This window comes from Apus apus, chromosome 8, assembly GCF_020740795.1.
Source record: "Apus apus isolate bApuApu2 chromosome 8, bApuApu2.pri.cur, whole genome shotgun sequence".
In the NCBI taxonomy this organism is placed as follows: domain Eukaryota; kingdom Metazoa; phylum Chordata; class Aves; order Apodiformes; family Apodidae; genus Apus; species Apus apus.
This window is the reverse complement of record NC_067289.1, coordinates 26,547,304-26,574,509: the sequence shown is the minus strand read 5'-3', so window position 1 is coordinate 26,574,509 and position 27,206 is coordinate 26,547,304. Positions and strand designations below refer to the sequence as shown.

General features: G+C 47.0%; 1 long non-coding RNA gene across 8 annotated transcripts in view; it reads left to right on the top strand.

The window, feature by feature from the left end:
• The window catches only part of LOC127387833 (uncharacterized), a 70,077-nt gene that overhangs the window by 32,138 nt on the left and 10,733 nt on the right, over positions 1-27,206 (top strand). For 4 of the 8 annotated variants that reach the window (XR_007890218.1, XR_007890217.1, XR_007890213.1 and 1 more), the window contains 5 exons: positions 5,321-5,549; positions 8,033-8,165; positions 13,255-13,420; positions 14,365-14,479; positions 18,475-18,581. This is a non-coding gene — a long non-coding RNA (uncharacterized LOC127387833). Of the gene's footprint in view, positions 1-5,320; positions 5,550-8,032; positions 8,166-12,439; positions 12,635-13,254; positions 13,421-14,364; positions 14,480-18,474; positions 18,582-27,206 lie in introns of all 8 variants that reach the window. The other 4 variants (XR_007890220.1, XR_007890215.1, XR_007890216.1 and 1 more) reach the window with 3 other exon arrangements.

The window sequence follows — 27,206 nt, the reverse complement described above, 5'->3', positions numbered from 1 at the left end:
GTACAGCTTAGTTCTAGAAAAAAACAAAGAACTCTTGTAAAAAGTGCTAATTTTTCTCTGCAAGTGGTTTGCTGGTAGTGAAAATGCATCATTCTTCTGTACTTGTAGGGAACATCAGAAGTGTCTGGATTCTTAGATTTCCACAAAAAGCTTGACTGATAATGGTTCTGCACTGATGTCAGGAAGAGTTTGTGCTTGTTACTTGACTGAGAGCTCATCTCAAGTTATGTGAACAGATGTTTCAGATATGAGTTGAGCCTGGCAGAAGAGAGAACAGTCTAGTCTCCAGCATTTTCTGTCTTTCAGAGTATTATCACAACCTCACGCCTCCTAGAAATGCTCTCAGATACCACATCTTCTGTACATATTTGCAGTCCCTTTTCTGCCTAGGAAAAAAAAATCAGTAGTGATTTATTACTTTTTTTTAGCTGGATTTTTCTTTACATGGAATTGAAATTCAAACTCCTTGAGAGGAAAAGGAGAGATTCCCTTTTATCCAGCACAGTATTTTTCGTGTGACACTGTGCTGAGTAAAATGTGTGGGTAAATATAACTTTGCAAGTTTTCCTAACTCCAACAAATGTGTTGCTACCACTGGATTTTTCCTTTGTGAAATGACCCATAGCTCTCTAATAGCTGTAAGTAATGTGCTCATACTAATTAACTCTATTATTTGCTTATCAATAATTTCTAATTGCAGAGCTTCCCACCTCTTCTCTCAAATGCCTTCTGCTTGTCGTTGCTTTAACGTATGGATCTGCAGCTACGTCCTTAGAATTGTAACAAGCAGTCAAACCCCCCAGTGACACACTCCTGGAAGTCATCCTCCACTTCCCATGTCCTGGAGCGTGTTGCGCAGCCCAGCAAGCCTGGACACAGCGACTCCAACGTGTGCAGCAGGAGGAACAACAAAAGAAGCACAAAATACTGCTCATGACACAGCTGTCAACAATTAAACTGTGTGAGGCTTTGCTAGCAGAGGTTGTGAAGAAGCCCGTGGAAATCTGACACAGCTTTCAAAAGAAAGCAGTGAAAGCATGTGCCAGAAACCAAGGAATAGATTGCAGATGGCAAATACATGTCTCCACGGACTGTCAGGGAACAACTTGGTTTGACAAATGTCTGTGATCTGCCATGGAGCTGTGCAGGAGATGAACCATCAGGCTGCAGAGTGGCACTGCACAAAAATAATTAAGGTTAAGCATGTCCAATGCTGATTTTTGTGGGAGAATCTACCCAATGGCCAGATCCCATGGACTGAAGGAGCTGGAGGACCCTCCACTCCTGCAGACAATGCACTATAGTCTTTCTAGCAGGCCTGTCATCTGTAGCCCCTCAGGACCTGTTTTACAGCAGATGTGGCGCCCTTGCCCCTGAGCTGAGGCAGGGCAGTGAGTGCTCTGTTGGAAGTGGAGGTGCTGGGAGGGCAGGCAAAGCCTCCTGGCCCTCGGCACTGTGGAGAGGGTCGAGTCAGTCAGCTGCTGTGATGGAGAGAAGGTCTGGGAGTGCTGGCAGCATCTGGCCCTGCAGCCAGCGGGAGGTGGGCAGTGCTGAGGCTGCTGTGGCTCATGGCAGAGCTGCCCCATCCCCACACAACCCGGCCTTGGTGGGAGCAAAGAGCACGGCAGGTGTTGGTTGATCCTGGGCCTTCAACTGAGGGCGTGTGGGAGGCGGGAACCTGCAGGGCTGCAGCAAGTAGGTCTGAGGTGGCATCTAAAATAGCTCAACTGTGATGTTTTCTCTTGTCGGTTAGAAGTGGTAGGAGAGGCTGCAGGCGCTTCCTTTCTGTGATTCAGAAACTTGAAAGTCTTTGATTCACACCTTATAAGTAAAATTAGCCTGTGTCTCACTGTTGCCAAACCTTTTCAAGGCAAAGATATTTGTACAAAGGAATTCAGCAACAGAAATGGAATTCACTTGTGGATCAGATTACTGTTATTTCTGGCTAGAAGCAGCACCAGAAATATTTGCAGGGATTTCCGCTTTGTTGTGCATGTTGTTGATAGAAAAGGAGCTATTTGGGAGGATAATTCATATACAGTAAGAGACAGGAAGGGAGACGAGCTCCCGAGGCTGTCACAGGCGTGAATACGAGTGTTTAGCTTTGCATCATAACATTCAGTCACTTTTGAAATGGGATCTTCAGCTGCTGCTGCTGAGCATGTTGTGACAGGAGCTGCAATTGCTGCTGCTCAGGAGAAGATGTTTCCAGCCCCACGTCTAAGCTTTCATTCAAAGTGCAGCTCTTAGTGCTGATGATGCCTTGGTGTCCTGGAGAGTTGTCTGACATCTTCCTGCATGTGGGACTCTGCAGAGATACTTAATAAAGGGAAGTACTTTGATGATGATTAAGGCAGCGATCATTTGTGACACCAATGAATGCAATGTTACCTTAAAATGTGAAGTTCCCCATTACCTGGGAGAGTCAGCTAAAAACAGCCTGATGTTTAAAACACGTGCTGGTCGATGGTCTGTGTTTTGCAGCCAGCTTTATGGGATGGAGCCCAACATGTTGTGAGGAGCTCAGGGGCTGGAGGACCTGCCACGCCGTGTTCCCGCCAGGAGCCGGGACAGGCATCCCAGCAGTGTCACCTACCTGGGCAGCCATAAGCTGTAGGCTTTGATAGACAGATACCTCTGGTTGTAACCCTGAACACTGATAAAAATGCTGGAATGAACAGATGTCTGTAGTATAATATAGGATGATGTTTCTATTCCTGGAAAACTGAGAATTTTAAAGTAAAGAATTTTTAAAAGCTTTCACTTAAGAAAAAGTTAGGTGTGTTGCTTTGGAAGTAGGGCTGAATATATTATTTTACCCCAAAATAATACACTTGGTGTCTCTGAATATCAAGTGAAGTCTTAGAAACGTGTCATTGCTTAGTGGGGCCATCTTGGCTAGGTTTCTTCATGCTGCTGGATGGACTGTACACAGAGAAGTGTGTCTCTGAGGAGGGATTTTGTTGGCTCTTTGGAAATGCATGTGAAAGGGACAGTAACATATGGACTTGGTGTACCCCTGGGGATGACTGTGGGAGCCTGGGAATGTTTTGTGCCTGCAGCAAGTGTAGGAAGAAGGGAGGAAGAGAGACAACCAACCAGCTGCAGGGAGCTGTGTGGTGAGTGCTCTCAATTACCTGCTGCTCGTCGTGCCAGCTTTGCTGTCCTGTCTGTGCAGGCAGGCCCTCATCGCAGCCCAGGTGAAGAACAGGTCTTTTACCATGCTCCTTCCTTCCATGTGGGTCACAGCAGAACTGGGAGATTGTTGTGAAGAGCCATGGGCAACATCTGGACCAGAGGATGCAAATAAAATTATGGGTCAGATCAAAAGCAAGCCAGATGCTGGGGAAACACAGAAGAGGGACTAGCTGGGAAGCTCGGTGCTGTCATCAGAGAATTCAGGTATGAGCAGAGGCAGGAGCACCCCGTGACTTTTCCAAATGTACTGCCATGTGGGGATGTATTTATGGATCAGAAACTCCAAACGTTGAAGAGAACAATGAACTAAATAACAGAACTGTAGCAACCTTGCACAAATGGCAGGTGAGCACACCCCAGGCAGAGGAGCACACACAGGTACTGCAGCGGACGCCTGCAGCAGTCTGCGTGCTGTCAGATTCCTCACAGCAGGTCTGCAACACATTTTCTCTCTCTGAAACAGAGCAATCACTTTCTTCAGTGCTATGAGCCATAGGTGCAATGGCAATGTGTTAGGAACTACAGATCTCTCATTCTGGATCTTAAAAAACAACACCCTCAACTTGTAAACGGCACACACAATTGAATGGGGTATATTTTCCTCTGCCTAAGATGTGTGACATACCCTTGTGATGTCAATGGAAAGGCTCCTGGTCCTTTCTATAGATTGTATTGCATCCCTTAAAAGTTCTTCTGATTTGTTTACAAGACATATTCACAGAGGCTGGGCTGTTTTCCACTCTGACACCCTGATCGGGTTTTTAGGAGATGCTTTCACCTCCTTATTCCTTTATGTGGGTATCTCCCTGTTTGCTTGGAGCAGCAGCAGCACAAAGACTCAGCCGTGTGTAGGACCAAGTGCCTGTCACCATCAGGGCCCTGCCTGCTCTCACACTGCAGCTGTAGACACCACATCAGGATGTGGTGGCAACAACACAGGGAATTTGTCTGGATCTAGGCAAGGAGGAAGTCCTGACAATAATATTAATGTAAGTCTATACTTATTGTCTTTCACACTAAATATTAATTAACTCTTTGTTGTTATGTGAATAGTGCATTGCAGGAAATTATCCAAGAACTACAGAAACCTGAAATTTTTTCTTCACTTTTCACTTGGCTCCAATGGACCAGAACTGCATCCCAAAGTTATTATGCAAAAAAACCCAACAAACTTCTAGAGCTAGCTAATGAACCTAGCTGCTGCTTAAGAAAGATGGTGTAGCACTGAGCTAGCTGTCCTGCAGAGCAGAGGACTTGGAGTGGGAATCCCATCTCAGCCTTGGTGGCAGAACAGCTGGTGAGGCTCTTCCAGGGCACACCTGATGTGTGTGCTCACAGGTGTGTGTCCTGCAACCTGGTCCTGCTCTCTGATTCTTCAGTTCTCATTTTTGAATGGCCCCAGTAAAGGAGCAAATAGCTCTTTTCATCTTCAATGATGTAGCAAACTCAGCACGAGTAACACCTCTGAACTCCAGTGCACTGGAGGGTCAGCGTGTAGCTGACAGCTTGGCTGCCCTCATGTTGGTCCTCTCTCCTCATCTCCCGTCACTACCCTGCCTGTGGTTCTATTTGCCCATTTCTAATGTATTATATCCTGCACCAGAGATTGCTAGTGGTGGTTCCCATGCCCTGGGGCTGAGCACAACATCCCGTTTGTGTAAAATGGTGCTGATGTGTGGAGACACAATCTCTTCCCAGGTCTGTTCCTGCCCTGGGACCTGTGGGGAAGGGCAAGAGCCCTGGCAGAGCTCAGATGGGCCCCCCGTGTGCAAGGCATGCCAGGCTGCCAGGGTTTTTCCTCTTGGAGCAAGGAGAAGCATGAACAGGAGCTGATTTTATGATTGTTTCAGTCAGGAAAAATCAGAGACATGAATTGCTGAACCGTCATTAATTTCAGTAACTGAAGAGCTCAATTAAGCCTCTAATTTTAGTTTCATGTAATGCTATTGGCAGCTCCTTCTGTGAAGCAGGTGATGCAGTTTTAGACATTGCTCTGCAGCTGCTCTGAATGGATTGTCTAGTTCCTATAACCTGACACTTGCAGGAGGATCAAGACAGCATTTGGAAATGCTTTTAAAGGCCCTGGGTTTTTATATTACCTTTTTTTTTTTTTTTCTTCCAGGTTTCACACAAAGAAAGCAAAACTTTCTGAAGCTTCAGAAATCTCTGCTGGCTTATGCTGTTTCTGAGGTACATCCAAGAGAGTGGACACATATGAGTCCTTGCAGCTCCTTTTGAAGGTCTGAAGGCTTTGTTTTCTAGGAGAAAAGCCTGTCTGAGCATTATTTGTGCTGGACTGAACTTCAAACAAAATTGCTGCTAGGAACTGACAGCATGTATGACAGCTAGTGGTATGTAACACAGCCCTGTCAAGGAATGGATAATCCCTGGTCCTTAAATATACTTTCTATTTATGTTGGCAGTGTACAGACTTCTAGGGATTTTACCAGTTATCCCAGACATAACACTTCAAAAGCACCACTGAGGAAACATCTATGCAGATCTCTTTCTGTTTCAAAACTTCTTAACTAAATAATGTGAGTGGGCAAATACATTGCAGCTTGTTGGGGCTTAAAGTAGAAAAATGTTCAAAAGTAAAAGGAAAACATTTGGAGAGTATCTTCTTACTAACACGCAGACCTGGAAGTTGTATCAGCTGAGGGGATACAGCAATTTTCTTGAAGCTTAATTTTTCCTGGTTAATTTATATTACATGTTTATCAGAATTCCAAGGTACCAAACCCCTTCTTCATGTTTCTGTGAGCTTGAACTGACAGTGCAGTTGTCAGCGAATGGTCGATGCTTTGACAAGCTCATCACACAGGTTTCATGTCAGGCTGTAGGACCAGAGAGGTGAGAGGAGCTGGCAGCCTGGGGCCCTGCTCCTGCACGGCCTCTGCTTCTGGGACCCTGCTCGGGGCACCCAGGGGCTGCTGGTCTCAGCCCTGATGCAGCTGCAGTGTGTAACCTGATGAGTGTGGCCCAGGGCAGAATTTTCTGCCTGCAGAGCAATGTCATGCCATGCCCTGCAGCCTTGGCTAAATACCCTGCATGTTGGAAGTGACATGGTGGGGATCATTATCTGTGTCTGGCCATGTCTGTATTCACAAGATTTCTTTTTTCCTGAGACAGCTGCACTGTGAACTTGGTTTGTGGTAGCAGGGTGCTGAGAAGGTTACTCACTCACTGCAGGTAAATGCATGAATACTCTGGCATCAGTAAGATCCACAGGGCTGCTCGTTCCCCACCTGGGGTGCAGGGCAGCCTGCAGGAGCAGAAGCCCCAGATGCAGCACAGGGCGTTCTCTGCTCACACACCACAGTCAGGGATGTCCCACCAGCTGAGCAGCCTGGAGTGCTTCCTGACAGGGTGTGCAGAGGTTCACAGAGGTCTCACCAGTGCCCTTGGATTCACACATTCCTCAGATTTGGCCTCAAGTTGTTCTGGTTCTGGCGGGGGGTGGCCCAGACCTGATGGAGAGCCCCATCTGTACAAACACCGGCAGTGGGTCAGGTTTCCTCCTCCCCACAGTTGTTTGCAAAAAGCAGCTAATGGTGTTAGTGGAGTCACGTGTCTTGTGAGTCTGGGGAAGGAGAGACCTGGCATTGTACCCCCTTGGTTCTATGATTGCACAGTGGACACTGGTTAGATTTTCTACTGTTTGTTTTCTAAAGAAATTACCTTGAAATGAAATTAGGGATTAATGAAATCAGTTATGTGTCTGATGAGGAATTTATATAGATTCTATTTGTTCTGACCTCAAAACCAAAGTTTAAAGCTTTTTTATACTTTCTATGGGAATAAAACTCCAAATAAGAGTCAGAAATGTCTTTTTTACTTATTTTTATTCATATTTTGACATTTTCAGACTCAGTAGTGTTCAATTTGTTGAACCAGCATCAAAGTCAATTTCCACTCAAAGTCTTTTTCCCTGTTAAGCTTCATTTTTCATCTAATACTTCAGGAGCCTCAGTCTCTCGGGGTGGTGGGTCCCCAGGGGGAGGTCAGCAGCTCCCAGGGTGTGTGGAGCAGATTTGCCATCAAGACACCTGCCCTTGTGTCAGGGGATTGTGACCTTCCTGCAGCTCCAGCACCACGTGCGAGGAAGGCGGTCAGTGTAACATCTGCTGGAGCTGACACAGAGCAGAGCATTTCAGAATAAATAAAAAATACACAATGAAATCAGCTACTTCCATTTTCTCAGAAAAGAAGAAATAAATTTCCATACCCTTTTGTAGAAGCTGCTGAGGATGCTGGGCTGCTCTGTAACAGCAGGGTGGATTCACAGAGTCACAGAATCATTAAGGTTGGAAAAGACCTTCAAGATCGAGTCCAGCTGTAATCCAACTACCACAACCACTAAACTATATCTTGAAGTGCCACATCTAAACACTTCTTGAACAGCTCCAGGGATGGTGACTGATGGTGATTGCTGATAACTGCGCTGGAAAGTTAGGGTGGAGGCTTCCTTTTCATTTTAAACATCTGAATCCAGGGATCTGGCATTCTCTAGTGCTGGCTGGTGCAACCTCCACAGGCCTGGCTGGAGTTAATTGAATTAAATGGGAAGCTTGCCAGGGACTCCAGTTATCTTGGTTCAGTCATTAGCACAAGAACAGTGTCAGTATTAGCTGTTTGCTGTCTCAGGTGTTAGTGGTGATTCCAGCCAACAAGCTCAGATCTTGTCAGAAGCAGTGCCCTCTGGAAGGGACGGCAGCCCTCCCTGGTAAAGAGTGTGTCAGTTTATTAAAATACAAGCATCCCTCATTGGAATAATTTGACTTTTTTCCTCACTTTGAGTAATTAACCTGTTTCATATCTCCTCTCCTTTCAGTTGGCAACCTGCACTTGCGTTTCCAGGAGTTTTGCAAGCCCATGAGACAGATGTGCTCATCTTTCTGAAAGACAATGTTTCTGAAAAGACTCCCCCTGCAGCCCTTGGTCTCCTGGCCGGCCAGCGCAGAGCGGTGAGTGGTGCGGGATGAGCGGCGGCTGCACCCGCCTGGGCTCTGCCGGGAGGAGTTGGGCTGTTGGGGGCTGAGCAATTTTGCTTTGACAAACAAAGAAGAACAGATTTAATGACTGCAGGAAAGTGGTGGGGTTTTGCTGTTCTGTATTCTGGATGAGAAATTCTGATCCTGAAAGCACAATTACTGAGGAAGCAATGGGAAAAATAACATTCTTGGGGGCCCCAGGAGACCCTCTAGCAAACCAAGACAGACTCAACATTCCTTAAGTACTTCTTAGGCCAGGGGGGAAAAATACCGAAACTTGTTCCTTTTCCTGCTCCTCCAGCATTTCACACTTTTGTTCTGTTTTATAAATAAGCAAAACAGGAGACAAGGCCAATTTGCAAAGGATCCCTTTTTGAAAGGCTTCACTCAGAGGTGAACGCACTTGGAAAGTGCTTCCAAAGCAGAGCAGCTATCCCCACAGCTGGAGCAGATTCTGGGTCTTGCCCCATAAAGTCTCTCTGGGTGACTCTGAGCCCTGTGTCTTTTTGGTGGTGAAGTCCTGCCAGGAGCCACAGAAGCTGTGGCTGCTGTGAGTTAAAGCTTGGTCCATGCTGGGCTTGGCCCACAGCAGGTGAGAACAGCCAAGGGTGGCCCCACATCAAACCCTCAAACCTGGGTTTCTTTGTGGATTAGTTCTTTCATAAACCACGTCTTAAAAGGCAGTACTCTGTGCAACAGGCTTTGAGTTGGGCTGTGAGTTCAGGATCAGCTCAGTGTGTTCTGAATGTTGTGAAGGACACTTTGCTTTGGCCAGTCACTTTAAGCTCTGTTTGAGGGCCCTTAAAAATTCCTGAACTTTCAAACTATATTCTTGTGATTGAATATTTACTGTTCAACTCAGCATGAAATATAGAACAAAGCCTAAATCCAGGGATGCTCTTGACTTTAGCAGTAAACACTGACAGCATTTTTAATATATACTGTATTTTATTGGTGAATGCCTAAAATTTTTCCTCAGCTATTTCTCTCTCCACTGTGGTTAGCCTGAGATTCTGTATTGGAGTGAGCAACATGCAGAGACCTAAGGCTTGTGAGAAGCTTGGCCTAGACTGCTCTGATACGTGTTTCGTAGAAAGTGTGGCTATTTTCTGGCAGCACTGTAGAGTTTTTGCTCTTCTGCCCTTTAGTGTGCTCATTAGAAGAAGGGTGAAGACCACAAGGGCCAGTGAAACGTGTCTGGCACGTGCAGCAGAGCCGTGCTGCTCGAGGCTGCTCTGCTGGGGGTTTGCAGCCTCCTGTGTCCTCTCTGGCTGCAGGAGGATGGGCTGCCTCCTCGTTCTTGCTTGCAGGGCTCTGGCAGCGCTTGACTCTCACCTAGTCAGAGCCTGCCTGTCCGAGATGCCGGTTCCAGGCTGTCATTGGAAAATTGTTCACTGTGACGGATCCGCCTGAGTTAACGTCCCGTGGTGCTGGGCAGGCGGTGCGGACCCCCCGGGGCCAGCCTGCACGGGCTGCTGCTGTTTCCAAGGCACAGTTGTTAACTTCTCATGTGCTCTGGAGTATTATCAAGAAACACAAGTATACAGGACATAGGCAAATCCAAAAATCCACAAAATGCCTTTTGTACTGTTTGACAAAATCACATCCATGTTTCTTTCATGTAAAATATCCTTGGTGAGAAATGCATTCCAAGCCGTAGCTGCAGTAACTAGTAAATAGAATTATAGCTGCTTACTGAAAGAAAAAGCCTACTGTAATGATACAGGGCAGAGCTGCTACAAAAAAATAGTCTTCATTAGAGTCAAAATGAGACAGATGTGAAACATTATGCTAGTGTGTCCTCAGGGGTAGCACTTAAGTAGTTCTTTGCTTACAGAAATGTATCACAAAAGGTTTGTGTCAAAGTAACATTAGCCCAAGTTATTTGTGTAAGAGGAGATAACCATCTCTTTTTGGAATTTCACAGGTAGGCTTATCAGATAGCAGAAATATGGCACACAAGTAATGAGAGCCTTCAAAAGATCCTCTTTGTCCCCAGGCTTTTCTCTGGAGAACATGATGTCCTGAGGGGACACTGAAACAAGAGTTGTCTGTTTTAAGTGAAAAGCAGATCTGTTGGGATGAGGGCAGGGAAGGTGCAGGGCAGGCTGAGGTGCAGCTGGGGAAGCAGCACATCCCAGTGGGCCAGGGGCTGGTGTGTCCCCTACTGCCAGCACTGGGGCCTGGGGGAATTCAGGGATCCACCTTCCAGGAGTGAAAGGAAGTTACGGACAATGTCTCTGCTCCTCCAGCCTGTGCTTGGAGCAAGTGTCAGGAAGAAGAGGGGCAAGGAGGGTGTGCTGCCTTGCAGCAGGCCCATTGTCAGGTGAACAGTAGCCATAAAAACGAGTTATTTAGAGAATTGTCCAAAGCTGAGCTGGTTTAACTGAAGACGTGTTCTGTAAATTGATTTCACTGAGCTGGCTCAAAATCCCCATCAAGTCTTGCCCTGAGTTGATGTGGAGCTCTCTCAGGAATACTAGATTATGCTCACTGAGAATAACTGTAGGCTAAAATTACAGCCAGACCTGAAGATGTCTGTGCTAGTCTGTATGCCAACTGAGTAGTTGGTTCTAGTGTAAGAACCACTGGTAGGTACAGCTTGTGGCCACAGGCTGTGACCTCTGTGGGCAGAGCTATGGTTTGATCTAATGATGACTGATGGTTTCCATCAATGAATCATCTGAGATGCAAAAAAAAATACACCTAAGAACTCTGCAGACCAGCAACCTCTCACACAGATGGTATCCCAGAAAATGCCATTGGGATTTCTGTCCCCAAGGGTTCCAGCTCTTTCTAGCTATGTTGTTTTGGTTTTGATACTGTCCTGTGGCATCCAAGTGTTTAAACACTGGAAGTATCAAGCAGGGTAAAACACCTGCTTTTATTCCTGAGCAAGAAATCAGTCCAAGAAGGCAGGACTGGATTTCAGAGGAATTAAAAGGCCCTCAGAGGCTGATTGGGCTGTCCTGGAGGTAAAGAAGTTGTTGGGATGTCTTGGATATACTGTAGAAGAAGCCAGAGGGTGCCCATAATTTTCCAAAAGTTGGTGTGTTTGCACTTGTCAACAACTCTAGGCTGTAAGGAGCCTGATCTTGAGCATTTCTATAAACAACATGCTTAGAAGGCAAGGAGAAATCTTGTGCTCCAAAAGCATCTATTAATATGTAATGATCAAATTACTCTTTTTTAAATTTTCATGCAAAAGAGTACATATTTAGTACATTAATAGAAATGTATAGAAAGTGCTAGACTAAAAGTACCAATCCATGATTCTATTAGGCTTCAAAATTGAAATGCTTTGAGTTTTAGTTTCTATTGCAAGCCCTTTCTGAATTCTATAGAAGTTTCCCATAAAAGGGCTTTGTTTTCAGCTGCAGTGCCTGGTGCTCCCCGAGCACTGCATGGGGATGGGTAGGTGTGTCCTCACACTGAGCTGGTCATGTTAGCAAATTCTTCTCTAAAAAGAGGTGTTGGGTTGTCCAGCCAGCTGAAGCAATGCAGTTGGCAGGAAAGTGACTTAATTCAATAAGCAAAATTTTAAAAACACTGTGGTTCTTTGTTTGACAGCCAGATCCTACAAAATCAGCTCCTGCTCTGAAGTGATCTCTGTACCATATGTCCCTTCTGTCCTGTGTCACTGCCCCTCCTGCCTGCCTGGAGGCCCAGGGTGGTCCTGCCTGACGTGGGCATTTTGGTGTCCAGGGCTCCTGTCCCACTGGCCCTGCCCTGAGCAGCAATTCCCTTCTCCAGAGGGAGGGCCAGGTGTCCGAAATAAATCCTCAGGGGGAATGTGTGGCTCGTGCAGGCAGAGGACACAGGGGTCGGTCTAAATCTGTCAGTAGGCCAGGCAGGGAGGACACGTGTCCCTTCAGCACGGGAGGGACGAGCTCCCTGGCGGGTTTGACGTGGGGCTGGGCTCTGGTGCCGCCAACTCGGCCTGGCGTTGCTGTCGCTGCGAGCACCAACACCAGCAAACCCAGGGGAGATTAAAAACACTTGGGACCTGCAAACACTTTACAAGGAAGGAGAAGCTGTGGGTGCTGTAGTCCTAAGCCTGCTGTGCTGCTGCTCCTTGCTCCCCTTGTTCCTTATTTTTTTCTGATCTCTTTTTTTCTGTTCTTGTCTGTTGAGGAGGTTGAGAACACGAGTTACCTGCCTGCTGCTGCTGGCCATTCCTAGCAGGGGTACAGTGGTTCCAGCACTGCTCAGAGCTCACCTTTTATCTCTTTGTTTTCTCTTTCCAGAGTGCTGTTAGTTTGTGCACTGACTATGTTTGAAGTTGTGCACGACCAGCAGCCCTGGAGCTTTTTTTCCACAGATGATGCTTCTCCTTGCCCGTGCTTCTCTTCATACCTTTCCCACTTTAAGGAAAAGCAGAAGGAAATGAAAGACATTCTGCCCAGATCAGGTTCTTGCTGAGGAGAACTGAAGGAGGCAGGGTGAGTGGTCAGGCTCAGGGCAGGGATTGTCCAGCTGCAAGATGCAGATCCACAGGGAAGCACCCCAAAATCTCTTCCCCAGGCACCCCTTGGCTGCTCTGTGGTTCCAGGGAGGCGGCAGCTGGCCAGGCGTGTCCCGTCAGAAGGAAAGCACCTCCAGGTCATCCTGTGGACTTCTCTTTGGAATTACACATAAAGCAGACTAGTGCTCCCGGAGACCATATTAATGGAAAACATGGGTTTCCCATGAGCCTGTGTTTCAAACCATGTGGAGATCAGATGTTCAGGACACTGCTAGCTGACCATGGCAAATGTGTGCCTGTTGTGTTCGTGTGGTGCTGAGTTTCACCACCTTCACCTGGTGCCCATGGCTGCAAGAGCCTGGCTGGGGGAAGATGCTGGTGCACAGCAACTATGGCTCCTGTCTTGTCTGCCAACTGTGCTGTTGTGATTTGTGTCTGTCAGCCACAACTCCTTTCCTTGCTATTTCAAATGCAACTTCAAAATCTCAAGCAAGCAGAGAGGCAACTGAAATTCTAGGAAAAAATGCACTGCAAATGTTATCCCTTTCCTTCTTTTCTACTGCTGCTGTTTGCTTTATCTTTTGCTTTCCATTTCAGGTCTGCTGCTTTCTGGATGGAGTATTTTTATAGTCTGCATCGTAAGAAAACCCACACATGAAGAAAGAAGTAACTGGAAAACAAACTACAGGCATGGCCACTAATTCTCCTGGGGAAGGGACATCCTGCCTTCTCCAAGCATCCAGACCTGAGCAGAGCACGTGAGGTAAGAACAGAAAGCAAAGTGCTAGAACAAAGAGGGAGGAAAGATGTGACTTACAGTAACAGAGAATATTCTGCAGCCAGCATGATTTGGCCAATACCCAAAGTGTAACAGAGAAATCTGGCACCAGGGATTGCAGCTAGAAAATGTGGAATTCTCTTTGGCAGCTAGAAAATGTGGAGTTCTCTTTGGCACAGCTGTCATATTATACTAAGCCAGTTACTTCATTTTAATTCTAATTAATACTCTTTCCACTCTGAGCCAGGTTCTGTGGTCAGCAGTCATTCCAGGGGGTCTGTAGCTGCTCTTCCCACAGCAGCCCTCTCTCTTCAGGCAGCTGGCTCATCTGTGCTCCTCCCACAAGGGAGCAGCTGAAATCATTAATAAAATGTTACTGATAGTAAAGAGAGGGAGAGGTCTGCCCCTGCTAAATGCAGGCTCCTGCCCTGCCTGCCAAAACCACTCCCGCCCCTGGTTTGCCCTGAGGAGCCTTGTTCATGCAGCCTGGGAAAGATGCCACCAGACCTCTTGCAGCTTGGGCTACATTTTTACCTCAAACGACTAAGTAATGTACAAAATAAATGCATTTTGTGGGAGGGAGGGACACAAGCTGAGCTCTGGTGTCTTGGTGCTGTGCTCCTTTAGGTAGCACTGATACTCACAGATGTTATTTTATTGCCAGCATTTTTCAAATCGTGTGATTTGCTACAGTTTGCAAATACACACTGTAACCAGAAGCTATTAAATGTAGCTGGTTTTAAAGGACAATGTGTCTCTAACAAATGCTATATATATGTTATATAAACATTGCAAATGGTACACCATATATTTTGAAGTTGTAGCCTGCTATTAATGGGCACAAACAACATGTTTGTACTCTGAGAATACTGAAATGTTTTCGTCTCTACTTTTTTCTAATTATGGTTTTCCATATTTTCTCAAAATAGATTTCCATGAGCATGCTATGAAATATTTAATTCCAAACACAAGATAAATGCAGTTGGAGTGGATCTTGACTTGCACCAAGAAGTCAAAGCAGCCATGAAAGGAGCACAGAGTACAGTACGTCAAACAGCAGTTCTTTACCAGTGCACTAAAGTCTGACTAAAAGATGTTGTGTTAGCAATTCAGTAGAGAAATCTGTGCTTGTGTGCATGTGATGGACTGCTATAGTGTTAGAGATAATTACAATTAACACCCTTTTTTGTATTTCTGTGGAACAGCACAAGTGCAGGATGATGCTGTGAGTGACACTGAGCAGTAACTCATGCATGGCTGGGTGATCTCCTCTGCCCTCAGCTTGCAACCCTACCCTCCAGGGCTCTGTTCACAGCTGGCAGGGGTGCTGCATCATGTGTCACTGTCACCTGGGGGACTCTCCAACCCACACAAACCTTGTTCAGCCAGGGTTTTCCCATCCCTCTCTCTGCAGGGCAGAGCTGGTGCTTCTCCCTGCAGCAGAAGGTGCTGTGCCCCCTGCAAATGGCCGTTTTCCTGTGCTCCCAGTCAGAGCCAGGTACCAAAGGCAAGGGAGAAGGGAAGCTGGCTGCAACAGTGCCTGGGAAACCCAGAGCCAGAGGAGGGTCCTTAGGGAGAGTTCCTTGAGCACCCCCTTGCTACCAACAGCCAAATATCTTCAGTGCTCATCCAGCCCAGGAGCCCCGGTCCCTTTCCTTGGAACTTGCCTGCTGACAAACACATCCCCAAAAGGTCTCATTCTGTCTCAGGCTTGCTCACCTGAAGCCACTTCATCAAGCCCAGCAGATCGAGCTCATCCACCACCTGTCTTGGCACTGAGATCCTCCCAGCAGGGCTGTGTTCTGGGCTCCAGGGCTGCTAGGTCTTGTGCAGCAGCAGCAGCGTGTCTTGCTGCAACCACTGCATGGGGCAGGATGGGCTGAGCATGTGTTGGTGTCTCCAGCATGATGCACATTTTGGTGTCTGTGAAAGCGACTTAACTTAGTTATGTTCCTGGAGTGTCTCACATGGGGTTTCTCAGAAATTGCCCTGGGGCTGGTGCTCCCACTGTGCCCAGCACTCATCTGGCTGGGGCAAAACACCACAAATCCCGGTGTCTGTGTCCACTGTGGAGGCATCTGAGGAAGATCTTATCTCAGGAGAACCATGCTTCACTGGGTGAGCAGGAGGACCCATCCCCAGTTGTCAGCCGAGGAGCAGCAAATTAATTAGCTGAATAACAATCCTCCAAACCCAGGGTTTTTCTGCTCAAGAGATCTAGAAGAATGTGAAACAGGCACTGCTCAGCTACCCAGCCTGTAAGCCAGCCTTGGAATGGGAGCCAGCAGGTGTAGCTGAGCCTTTAAAAAGGCTTCAGAGGTAATCTGTGGATCTACTGGTTAATGGTGAGCTTTTTTACCAAACAACCTCTTGGGACCTGCATTTGTGTAACTGTTGTTTCTCTTTCTATATGGTCTGAAAAATACTTTGCAGAAGATTGGAAAAGTTTTTTGAGGTCCAATGCCTCTCCTGGGAATCTCTGAAATAGTTGGCAAGAATGGTTCTGTGATTCTAAGCATGCGATTCGAGGGACAGAGTCAGCCCCAAGTAACTGAGGTGTCCTCTCCTGAGGAGCTGATAACGACAGCACTTGGAGACACTCTTGGGCTGGATGAATATGACAGATTTCATGTCCCTGAGTCTTGGCAGTGTCTGAAGCCCCAGGCAGTCACTGCTCTCCAGAAGAGCTCAGTGCAGAGGAACTACTTTCATCATCCTGGTTTGTGCAATGTTTTCCCAGTAGAGGTGCAGATCCTTGTGCAATACAAACCAGGGCCTTCTTGGGTTAGGTTTTGCAATTTAAAAAAGCCTTTGCTTTAATGAATTTACAGCCTAACTGGCATTGTCCTGTTCTCGGTTACAAGTTGCTTTTCAGAAAACAAGTCCAGTTTATTAAATTAAAATCTCTCCTAAAATAGAAGTTTTATCTATCAAGGTCCCTTTGTGCTTCCATTCTTAGTGTAAACCAAATTTTTTTGCTTGTATACTTGAAATTGCACATAATGAAGTGGAACATGTTTCTTTAATTTTGCTTGATGTTCTTTTTCTAGTTTGGTGTGAAGGTTGGGATTATTTTTAGATTGTTTTTCATATCATGATGCAAACATAAAAGTAGGCCTTTTTTTGCAAAAGCCCTGAAGTGACTTAGAAGTGTAAGAATCTCCTGAGTATTTGAAAATCTCAGCCATTCTCAGGGCAGCAGTGAGCACTGCAAATTTTGCAGTAGCAGGTAGCTTGTGAGGGTGGGTATCTTGGAGAGAAAACAGGAGGAAATTGTGCCAGGACAGGGGGCAGGTGGATTCATGGGGCCAGTGAGTTTAAGACTGACAAAGCCACCTTGTTCTTTTCCTGGTTTGAGTGGGCTTTCATTTAACAAAGAAAGTAGCTGGAAAAATTACCCAGAAATATTTGACCTTCAAAAAGGCCTCTAAGGCACAATTACCTGATGTTCACTGAACTGGTTCATGTGGTTCCCACTCTAAATTATTTTCTAAGTTCACCCAAGTGTGACAAGGGGTCTGAGTATATGGAGGAGGGCAAACGAGAAAAGAAACTTCAGTAGGGAGAGAAGTAATGCTGGATAATTTTACTGGTTATGTTTGCTTCGAGGGAAGGAAAGGGCAAATAAAATGCAGTGACTCGAAGTAGCTTTTTGGCTTTGAACTAAAGCAGAAAGTAACATGGGAGAGATCTGAGGTACCTGCACCACTCAACAGAAGCTGTTCCATGGAGTTAGGTAGGTCTACACTGCACTGAGCTTTCTTAGCCAGATGACAAATTCTTTTTTTCCTGGAGTACAACAAAAATATAACAAAAAGTGTTATATGCCTTTTCGTTCATCCTGGCCTTGTTTGCCCTGCACACAGAAGATCCTTGGCTGTCCAGTCACCAGTGCTCACAGCAGGGTCCAGCCATGCCCTCTCTGCAGTTTCAGCTCTTTCTGCTGCACGTTCCTGACACTGGAACAAAGCAAATGAGTTATCTAGGGCTACAATCTCTAGTGGGCTTTAGGGAAAATACCTTCTTAAGGAAATAAATTCCATGGCTGGCACCAAAGTGCCTCCGCCATGCACTCTTTTTGGTGGAAAGTGTAACCAGGTGCACATAGAAGTATGACTTCAGTAGATTAGTTCTGGCAGAGGCACAAAGCAGCATTTCATCTGCTGCCCTTCTGCTCTGAGCTGCAGGGTGGGCAGACAGCCCTTTGCACGGGGTGAAAACAGCAACACCCGGGAAGTGGGAGACTCCTTGAAGCTAGGGAGTGGGATTTCATCTTAGATGAGAGCACTGTGTGTGATAGAAGAACTTTGCATGGAAGAGTGTTACTTTAAATAATCGTGGAACTTAACGACTTTCATGAGCAAAAGCAAGTAGTCAGTACCCCTTCTGTCTGCATTATCTAACAGGAGGATCAGATTTGCTGAGACAGGGCAGAAAGTCATGAGCATCAGCACGGTGGCACCCTGCGGAGGGGGCTGTGCTGCTTTCTTGGCCCAGTGCTTGCAGTGCTCAGCCAGGGCACAGGAGGACCCAAGGTCCCATTTCTCCTGTGGCTGTGAGGGCCAGGGACTTGTGGACAGGGACACAGAGAAGTGTGGAGCAGGTACCAGAGCACAACTATCCCAACGGGCTGGAACCATCACGCCTTTCTTGTTGAGATGAGATTGTTCCACTTGGCGCTACGTGGGGTAAATGTGCCAAGTTTAACTTTGGGTCCAAAGCAGTAGATTCACCTTCCCACAGAATTTTGAGACTTTGGAAATATCCTGTTGTTTTTCAGCATGAGATCAAGAACTTGGAGTAAAATTGCCCTTTGGGGACAAAACAAAACAGATGAAAAATAAGTGCTCGTGCAAGGGCTGGGGGCTGAGGTGGTCTCAAAGCCATGGCCTCTCATCCATTTGTTTTCCATCAGGTTCAGGAGCAACTCTGAGCAGGAGTTGCCTCAGTTCAGGGAGGTAGAAAAAATAATTGTATTTTATACATAAAAGAAGAATGATGAATAAGAAATTTTTTCAAAAAGCCATTTTTTCTCCTAGGCAATACATCCAGATGAAAGTGAATGGTGAATCGGGAGAGCGCTCGAGCATGTGGTTACAGCAACAGCTCCCAGAGTCCCTCTGCAGCAGCTCTGCTGGAAGGCCAGGTTAGTTTCAGCTCATAGCAACATAAATATGGGATGATGTGGAGTTCCTCAGGCTCCTGCCTCCTCCTTTCAGAGGCTGAACAATGTGCACACATCTGTGCTCCTGAATTCATGCCTGTTCTGGCAGTTGGTTTGCCTGATCCTTAAAGTTACGTGTTCTCCTTGGTCTACACCAAGTGCAGCATGCCCTGCCAAGCCTAGGGCAGTTAGCTGTGGGGCACAGGTGGATGCCTCAGCTCAGGGGAGGGGCTGCTGGAAGTTCTCTGCCTTCCTGCAGTGCCTGCTGCTTGATAAGAGCTGATCCCAAAATGGAGCTGACAGGGGAGCACGGCTTTACAAAATGCTCTCCCTGTGTTTCTGACTAAAGGGTAAGTGCTGAGTAGTTAAACTATGGCAGAGAGACTGAAATACTTGAGAGGTTTCTACTGCATCCTCCTACTTTTAACTATCTGTAGCCCCCTTTGGAAAAAGGCTGTGGTTAGTACATACTTGTAGCTTGAACTTGCACTCCTTCAGTCTGGGAGGAAGAATGGAAGAAATGTTCTGAGAGCAAATTCCATGTATGTCTTCTGCCATCTGCTAATAGCATGTGTGAGCAGCTCTGCTGCCAGAGACCAAGGAACAAAGATAACATCGTTGTGGAGAAAACTGCAGTGTCCTGAAAACGAGACTCTGGTTCCAGATGCCTGGATCCCTGGGCCAGCATGGGGCTGGGGCTGGGGCCAGGCTGGGGCCAGCTTCTCTCCAGCACTTGCACAGACCCAGGGAAAAGTCACTCAAACGACTGTGGGTCCTCACAGGGGCAATGTTGTTCCTGCTGACCCTAAAGGACACCTAAGTTTTATAATCTGTTTAGTATTATGGCCTTGTTGGAATCCCAGAAATTGAATTACTTAGGGTGGGTGGAAGGACAAAAGCTGATGAGCTTCCCCACTGAAACCACATCCAGGCAACTTGCAGAAAAAAAAAATGTGGGGAGTCCAGACAGAGTGAAACACTGAGGAAACCTCAAACCCTCAGCTGTGCACTGGTTCTCAGTGCCTGGGTAGCAGATGAGACTGGTTATCAGGGAGGAAAGTGATGAAACATAAATTGTCTAAGAAATGCAGGTAGCATGGCAAAAAAGGTCTAAAAACTGCAAGAATTTTGTTTGCAAGATACAAACTGTGAGAAAAGATCCTGGTAAACAGCACTGTTTGCAATTCTGCTTGTGGTCAGCTCAGCTTCATCCTCATCCAGGACTTAGCCTGTGATATTTCAGGAAAATGTTATTAGCAGATCTCTGAAGTGTTTAAATTTTCATGTGGAGCTGGCACAAGGACAGTCTGGTTGGTCTGACAGTGCTCATGAAGGCCAAACAAAGAGGAAAAAGGTCTGTGTTTTGCCTAAGGAGGCTGGAGTGTATATTTATACCATTATTGCCAGAGCAGGATGGGACATGAAATACAAAGAGAGTTTCTGCATAGCTCACACTTCTTTTGTGGCCCACTTTTCTGCTTGGAAAGCTTCCCTTGTTTTTCAGTAGCATCTGTAGTGCTGGAAACTGGCACCAGGTCTCCAGCTTGATGGTACGTTAGGAAATAGTTCATAGCACTTTCAGGAAGGGAGGGGAGCTGTTCAAAAGCAGCTTTTGTGTCTTTCACATTTCTTGTTACCCTGGTAGTGTTAGAGCAATTGTGTTTGTGACAGTACTAGATGGATGCAGGAATGGTGCTGCCTGGAATAACGTGACTGCTGCAGGTCTCCATGGTGGGATGGACCATGCCAGCCCTGGCTCTGTGCTCCCTGGGCACCCAGATCCCTGGCAGCCATGGCACATGTGCAGGGAATGCAGAGCTTCTACCAAGGATGTATAAGCTCCTGCTTCTTGCATCAGCTCTAAAATCCTAGTATAATAAAATCCTAAAATAGTATTACAGGATTTTTAAGGAAAGTTCTTTTATGTGTTATTGCATGTGTTAATGAACTGCACATTCCTTCTGGTCCTGCAAAAGCTTCTCTGGCTGAACTGCTCTCTGTGAGGGCTGTGAAGTCATCGCTCCCAAATGATGGCATGTTCTTCTCATCAAAACCAAATGGTCTGGTGACAAGAAGGCACCAGGCAAATCTCCCAGATCTGAAGATGCCTTTATTCAAAGCAAGCAGTCATGTCCCTGGAGAGGTGAATTCTTGTGTCTACTCTCCATCCTCCTGGAAGTTGCCTTTTGAAGGACCCTAAGCTTTTATCCCACCAAGCTGTGGAAGAGGGAGCAGCTGCCACCACAGATGGAGCCTGGGAGGGCAGCCTGAGTGTCAAGGGGCAAAGAAAGAAGGCAAGAAACAGCACAGTGGAAAAGGAGGGAGATGAGAAGGAGAAGAGGGAAAAGGAGCACTGTAGTCTTAGGGTGAGGAGAGGAGCCAAGGAAAGGTACATGGTCATCATGACATGGAAACCATCCTCTGTTCATGTCATCCCACCTTTCAGGCTGCACCGCTCCTCTTTGTGCCAAGACTTTCCCATTCCTCCTCTCCTAGAAGCTGTGCCCAGTTCTCCTGAGCTAACTTATCAGAGCTGAAACAACCTGCTGTGTCACCAGGCACATCCATCCCCCGGTGGGGTTTTTTCTACCTCTGTCTGCAGTCTAATTAATACAAGCAAAGTCAAGGAGGGATAAAGGGTATTAACAAGTGTCGAGCTGCCAGGTAAATCTGCTCATTGGAAAATTAATACACTGGCAGAGCACACTAGGTGTGCAGCTCTTCAAAAGTAAACATCCATTTACAGCAGGATCATAAAAATCTTTGAGGCACTCAGCAGCAAGTTGCCTGTGGCTTTTCATCCTTGTATCTCCAGGAGTTATTGCTCAATGAGGGAGTATGTGGTGTTTTGTGTGAACCGAGAAGTAATTGTGAGCAGCTACTTAAATAGCCCTAATTATGTTTAGAGAAGGCTTTCCCTGAAAGCAGCTAGAATCTGTGAATAAACATATTGCCACAGGTAACCACCTGATCTGTGCATATGCACCTAAAAAAAGCCAGTTTGCTAAGTTTAAATACCTTAAAATAAAGCTGAGCAGACAGCAGACGCCAGTAGCTGTGCCTGCTGTGTGCACAGTACCAAAAGCAGCAGTGCAGAGGGGCTGGCAGTGGAGCAGAGAGCAGCTCAGGTCCTTGTGGTGTTGCAAACAACCACATCATGTTTAGCCAGTCCCCAGCACTGCTGAGGGGACCAGGGGGCTTAAAATACAGACCTTTAAATACCACACAGACAAAGAAAGATGAAGTGACAAGGCCCCATGAACGGGGAGGTGGAGGAAACCAAACAGCTTATTTTGCTTAATCCTTTGGCAAACATACTTCGTGTCTGATGGAGCCTGGCACAGCCCCCAGAGCTCCCTGGGGACCGTGGGCACCCACTCACTGCCCAGAGCCCCAGTTACCCCTCATGAAGAATGTCTGGAAGCTCTAAGACCTTGTGGAGCACCTGAAGACAAGCACTTTCTTTCTGTGGACAGGGTCTCTCTCTCCACCAAAGATGCCTGCCTGGGATCCAGGAACGTGGAGGCAGCCCCTGGACCCTCTGGCATTGGGAAGATCCAGAAGGACCATTGCTGCCCAGCTCATACTGGCAAGAACAGCCACTCTGCATCTCAGCCAAGTCTCCAGGAGGCAGGGCTGGAAGCAGGAGCTCTCTCCAGCCTCCTGGTAAAGGACTCCTTGGTGTTGCAGGTGGAGTTGAACCCTGACCTGCTCCAGACCACCCTTGTGTGTACCACTGGCCTGGGCTCTGGGAGCTGCTTGGCTCTCTGAGCCCACTGCCTGGCCAGGGAGGTCAGCAGACCCGGAGACACTGACGTGGCCACCCCTGGGGGTCCCTCTGCAGTGGCTGGGCAGGAAGCAGCCAGAGCAGGGACTGAAGCAGGGACGCTTCAGCAGGACAGCTCTGCACCCCCTGTTCCTGAGAGCAGGGAGCCTCCACTGTTCCATCAGTGCATGAAAGCAGGTCTGTGTCCTGCTTGTTTACACAGGCTCTCACACCCAGGAGCCTCAGATCACTTGGAGCCGTGGCTCTAAATATCCACAACCAGCACTACATCCCTTGTTCAGAGAAGTGTTTTGAAACACTCACCCAGACTTTTCAGTGAGGAGGGACAAGTGCCAGAAGAGAACAGCGACACAAAATTAGGAAAAGCAATCCGTGGTAGAAGGGGTAGGCTGAATCAAGAGGTTTATTTTGCTCTTAACAGAGTCTCAGCTACATTCCTGCAGGCAGAAGGCCTTGACACTGGGCAGGTTTAATGGCTGTGTACTCAGTAGGTTTAGTTGTGGAGAAGCAATGGCAGCTATCTCAGCATTGGCAGGGCCACATGGTGAGGAGCTGTATCTCTCTAACTTGCTGCTTCCTCTTCCTGCATACTTTGAACCCAACCCGGAGACAGTGTTTGCTGGCTGATCCTTACTGAGTCCCTGCTGGAGATCAGTCTCGTTTTTCTTTCCTGGCTTCTCTGTAATTACAGAGCACGGTTGATGGGATAGAGGATTGCTGCTGGCCAGTTCCCTGTGCTGCAGACTGCAGGGCAGGCTGTCCCTCCTGACTCTGGAGAAGGACAGTTCCTTGGTGAATCTCTAGCAGTGCAGTTGGATGGGGATTCATGTGCAGTGGTGGGCTGAATTGCACAGCCAGCTCTCTTAGGACCACAGGCTGCCTCCCACATCACTGCCCTGGATGCTGAGGCCCTAGAGCAAGGACAGAGGGCAGGACACACAGCACCTCAGAAGAGCCATGCTTGATGGTCTGGTGCAGCACAAACCACACTGCATCAGACCAAGGCCCCGGCTGGTCCAGTGTCCTCCCTCCCGACCTACGTGCAGGCAGATACCTACAGAACAGTAAGGAAATGGCTAACATACCCACTCTTGTTCCTTGCTAATCTCCCAGTCTTTTGTATTTTCAGTTCAGGGTATTTTATGAGCTGGCTGTGATCTCTTGGTAACTCCCACTGGCTTTATTCCCTGTACTTGTCCATTTCCCCCTTGAGTCCCTGAGAAATCACAGAATCATAGACTGGTGAAGGTTGGAAGGGACCTTAAAGACCATCAGGTTCTAACCTCCCTGCTCTGAGTAGGGACTCCTCCTACCAGACCAGGCTGCACAAGCCTCATACAACCTGGCCTTGATCACCTCCAGGGATGGGGCAGCCACAACCTCTCTGGGCAACCTAGTCCAGCAAATTTCTGCATGTTCTGCAGGGGTAGTGTGGCTGGATGAGGAGTGACCTTCTTGATTTGCTTTGAACCTGGCTCTTATGGCCCTTCCCTCTTTGTAGGCACTACTACCTGCCCTGCTCAATGGCTTCTAGCATGTTGCCTTTCAATCTTCCCCAGTTCTAATGTAGCTGTTGGAGGTGAGGCAACCAGAACTGCAAACAGTGCTCAGTGTGTGACTGAGCTCAGATTTGTACCCTACCATAACTATGTCTTCTGTTTTGATCCCCATTTGGTCCCATAATAATTGCCAGTGTTAAATTTTTTGGGTTTTTTTGACTACTGCAGAGCACTGAGCTGATGTGTTCACAGTATCTAGCACAAGCTCGAGGCCTCGTTCCTGCCTGGGAACAGTCAGCTCTTTCTAATAGGTGAAGCTATGTTTTTTTCTAGTGATACCACTTTAGAGCTATGTACGTTAAGTATAATTTGCTGTTGTATTGCCCTGTACTCAATTTTGCTAGAGTCTTACGCTTTTCTTTGTAGTCAGCTCTTACTACTGCAGTATACTGAAATGAGTGCTAAAATCTGTGCTGCACTGAGCCAGGAGCTGCTGGGAGTCCTTGTGCAGCATTTTCCTCCAGGTTTAGCAACATCCCAGAGAGCCAAGGCAGAAAGCTGGAGATGGTGACAGCATCACTCATCTCAGTTTAATTTACTGACAGATGTAAATCAATGCCTTAATCCCACTGTGATAAAAATCTTTATGATCTCTGCAGTGGATAAAGCTTGTTTGGTCAGGCCAAGTAGCCAATTTTAAACCAGTGACTGTAATCCCCTCTTTCACTAACACAGATGATTCTGTAATCACTGCACGTACTAGATCCCACCAAGAAATCATTGCTCTGTAACAGCAGCTGCAACACTGAATTTACTTTGGGCTTTGCTAGAACACATGATGGAGTTGTCAGTTTGCTTCATTCTCACATCCCAAACTGCACTGACACGTAACATACAAAGCTCAGTTTCTTTGCACTGGTCTATGTGAACAAAAAAGATTAGAGTAGCATCTTTTCCAAGAATGATGAGCAAGCATCTTTAGTGAGATGAAGACAGGAACTCTTGTGGTTAGACACCCACTCAGAAGCCACAGGACCTGGCTTGTTTCCAGCACTGAACAGATTTTTTGCATTATCTTTGAGCCCCAGCTTCCCCATTCAGGAATTTTGTGAAGTTCAAGTGATTCATATTTCCTAAATTGATTTCTCTCTTCCTTCAATAACCGTTTTGGCTGACTAGGCTTGTTTGTCTTCTCTTGCAACAATTACATTTAAATATGAGTCAACCTGGAAGAAATCAGTAGCACAAGATGTACTAGCTTCTACCATGAGCATACCCCCAAATGCACACATTTGGAGAACTGGAGTTCAAGTGCAGTGTTATGGCACTGTCCACATACAGCCTCACTTTTCTCAGCCACCACAAATCTGTTCAGGATGGCTGTGCAAAGCATTTAAAAGTCTTTAAAAATTAAGATAATAACAAGGCAGGCTCCTATCTTCTGCTTGCCTGTGACATTCCAAATTGCTGCTGTGGAGCAGCATTTCCATGCCAGGAACCTGCACCAGCTGCTCCAGCCACAGATCAGCCCTTCAGCTGATACAGAGAATGGGTTGTGCTCCAGCTCTCAGCCCCTCCTCACCTCTGCATCACCAAATTTCTCCAGCACAGTCACTGGCAGCTCACACATACCTGCCACACCTTCCAGCACACGCCTCTGCATTCCTCACCCGCTCCAAGACGTGTCTTCTCCATGGACCTGTGCTCCCACAGCTCATGCTCTCTTCTGATTCATGTGGGGTCAAGCAGGCCTTTGAAGTGCTGCTGGGTTGTGGTCATGATAAATTTAGCCCACAGTGACCCTGTCCTTCCAAGAACAAATCAAGTGTGTATTATCCTGTCACCTAATCAGTGGTTTTCAGAAGAATTTTACAACTTATGTGAAGAAAACAAGTGCTGGAAATACCTGAACAGTAGTGACAACCCCTGGACCTGACTGCACACCTAACACAAGCTAATGTCCATCAATTAATGCATTTTCCCCTCTTCTGCAATCATGACTGAACCTTGCAAGCCTTCTCCCAGCCTTTTCCCAGCTTATAAAGCTTGTCCTACAATCTCCCACATTAGCCCAGGCTCCAGTCCCCATGTGCTGTTGGTATTTGCAGCTCTAAGAGTCTCTGTGGCAGAGGCAGCTCTGTCTCCTGGGGGATGCAGCACCTGGTGGCCCTGATGGAATGAGCCGGGGGTCACAGCAGCTCACCCTGGAGGGTGCTTGGCACAGGCCAGCCAGAACATGATCCCACCTTCTTCCTTTCTCCTTACATGGTGCAGCAAATCATACCCTCAGATCAGCACAACTCCTGGTGCTTGATTTGCAGTCTAGGGAAAAAAAAATCAAGTTCCTGGTTTCCATCCAGCAAGTGGGAACCAGGAGTGGTTGGCAACACTCTAGCCTTGGCCAAGGGCAAAGGAAGTAGTGAATCTGTCCCTCCTTTGAAGCACAAATCTCTGCTTCTTACCAGGGCAGGGGGAAGGCCAGTGTCCTTGACTAATGTTAAATCACTCAGCTTAAGCTGATTTAATTTTTCTGTTCTCATATTTTTAGTCTCATATTTTATGCCTTGATTTTTAGTTTAATCCTTTATTTTTAAGGTTTACCTGGCATCAAATGCTTCTCAAAACTATTAATTCTGTCCATTAATTAGACCTATTAGCTGTTGACCTAACAAGTTACTTGATTATGCATAAAATAATATTCTGTTCTGGAAAAAAACAATTAAGAAGTGATATCTCAAAAATAATTGGTTAGGGTTGTACTGCAGAGAAGGTGTCCCCAGGCTCTGGGTGAGGAGATGTTTACTGAGTACCCTGGTTTTCCTCTAGGCATGTTTCTGCACATGCAGGCCCTGCTGGCCATTAGACCAGAGGTGCTGGCAGGTTAAGGTGTGTATTTTGAGAGCTGGTTAATGGTAAATAAGATGTTGCTGACAGATTCACCTCAAGCTCTTCGCAAAAAAGCATCAGCAGAGATGCCCGGGCAGAGGATGGAGACACTCACAGGAGTGGGGGGCAGAAAAGCCCCTGTTGTTGTTGGCTACGTGCAGGTTTGCAGTCCTGCTGCAGGGCTGGTGCTCTGCAAGCGTTCCCAAGGAAGGGTGACCTGGTGGTAGAAATGGGCTTTTCTCTGGGAATGATCCCAGCCCGAACCTGCTTTGAGGCTGTGGATTTCTCCTGTGGGTTCTCTGCAATACCGATTGCTTTAGGAAAGTGACACACCTTGAGATGAGATAGCCCTTGTCTGATTACAGCAGGAGTTCTTCTGACCACACACCGGCGGTGCAAGGCTTGCCTGCCTTCTCACTTTTCCACTCTGAGTTT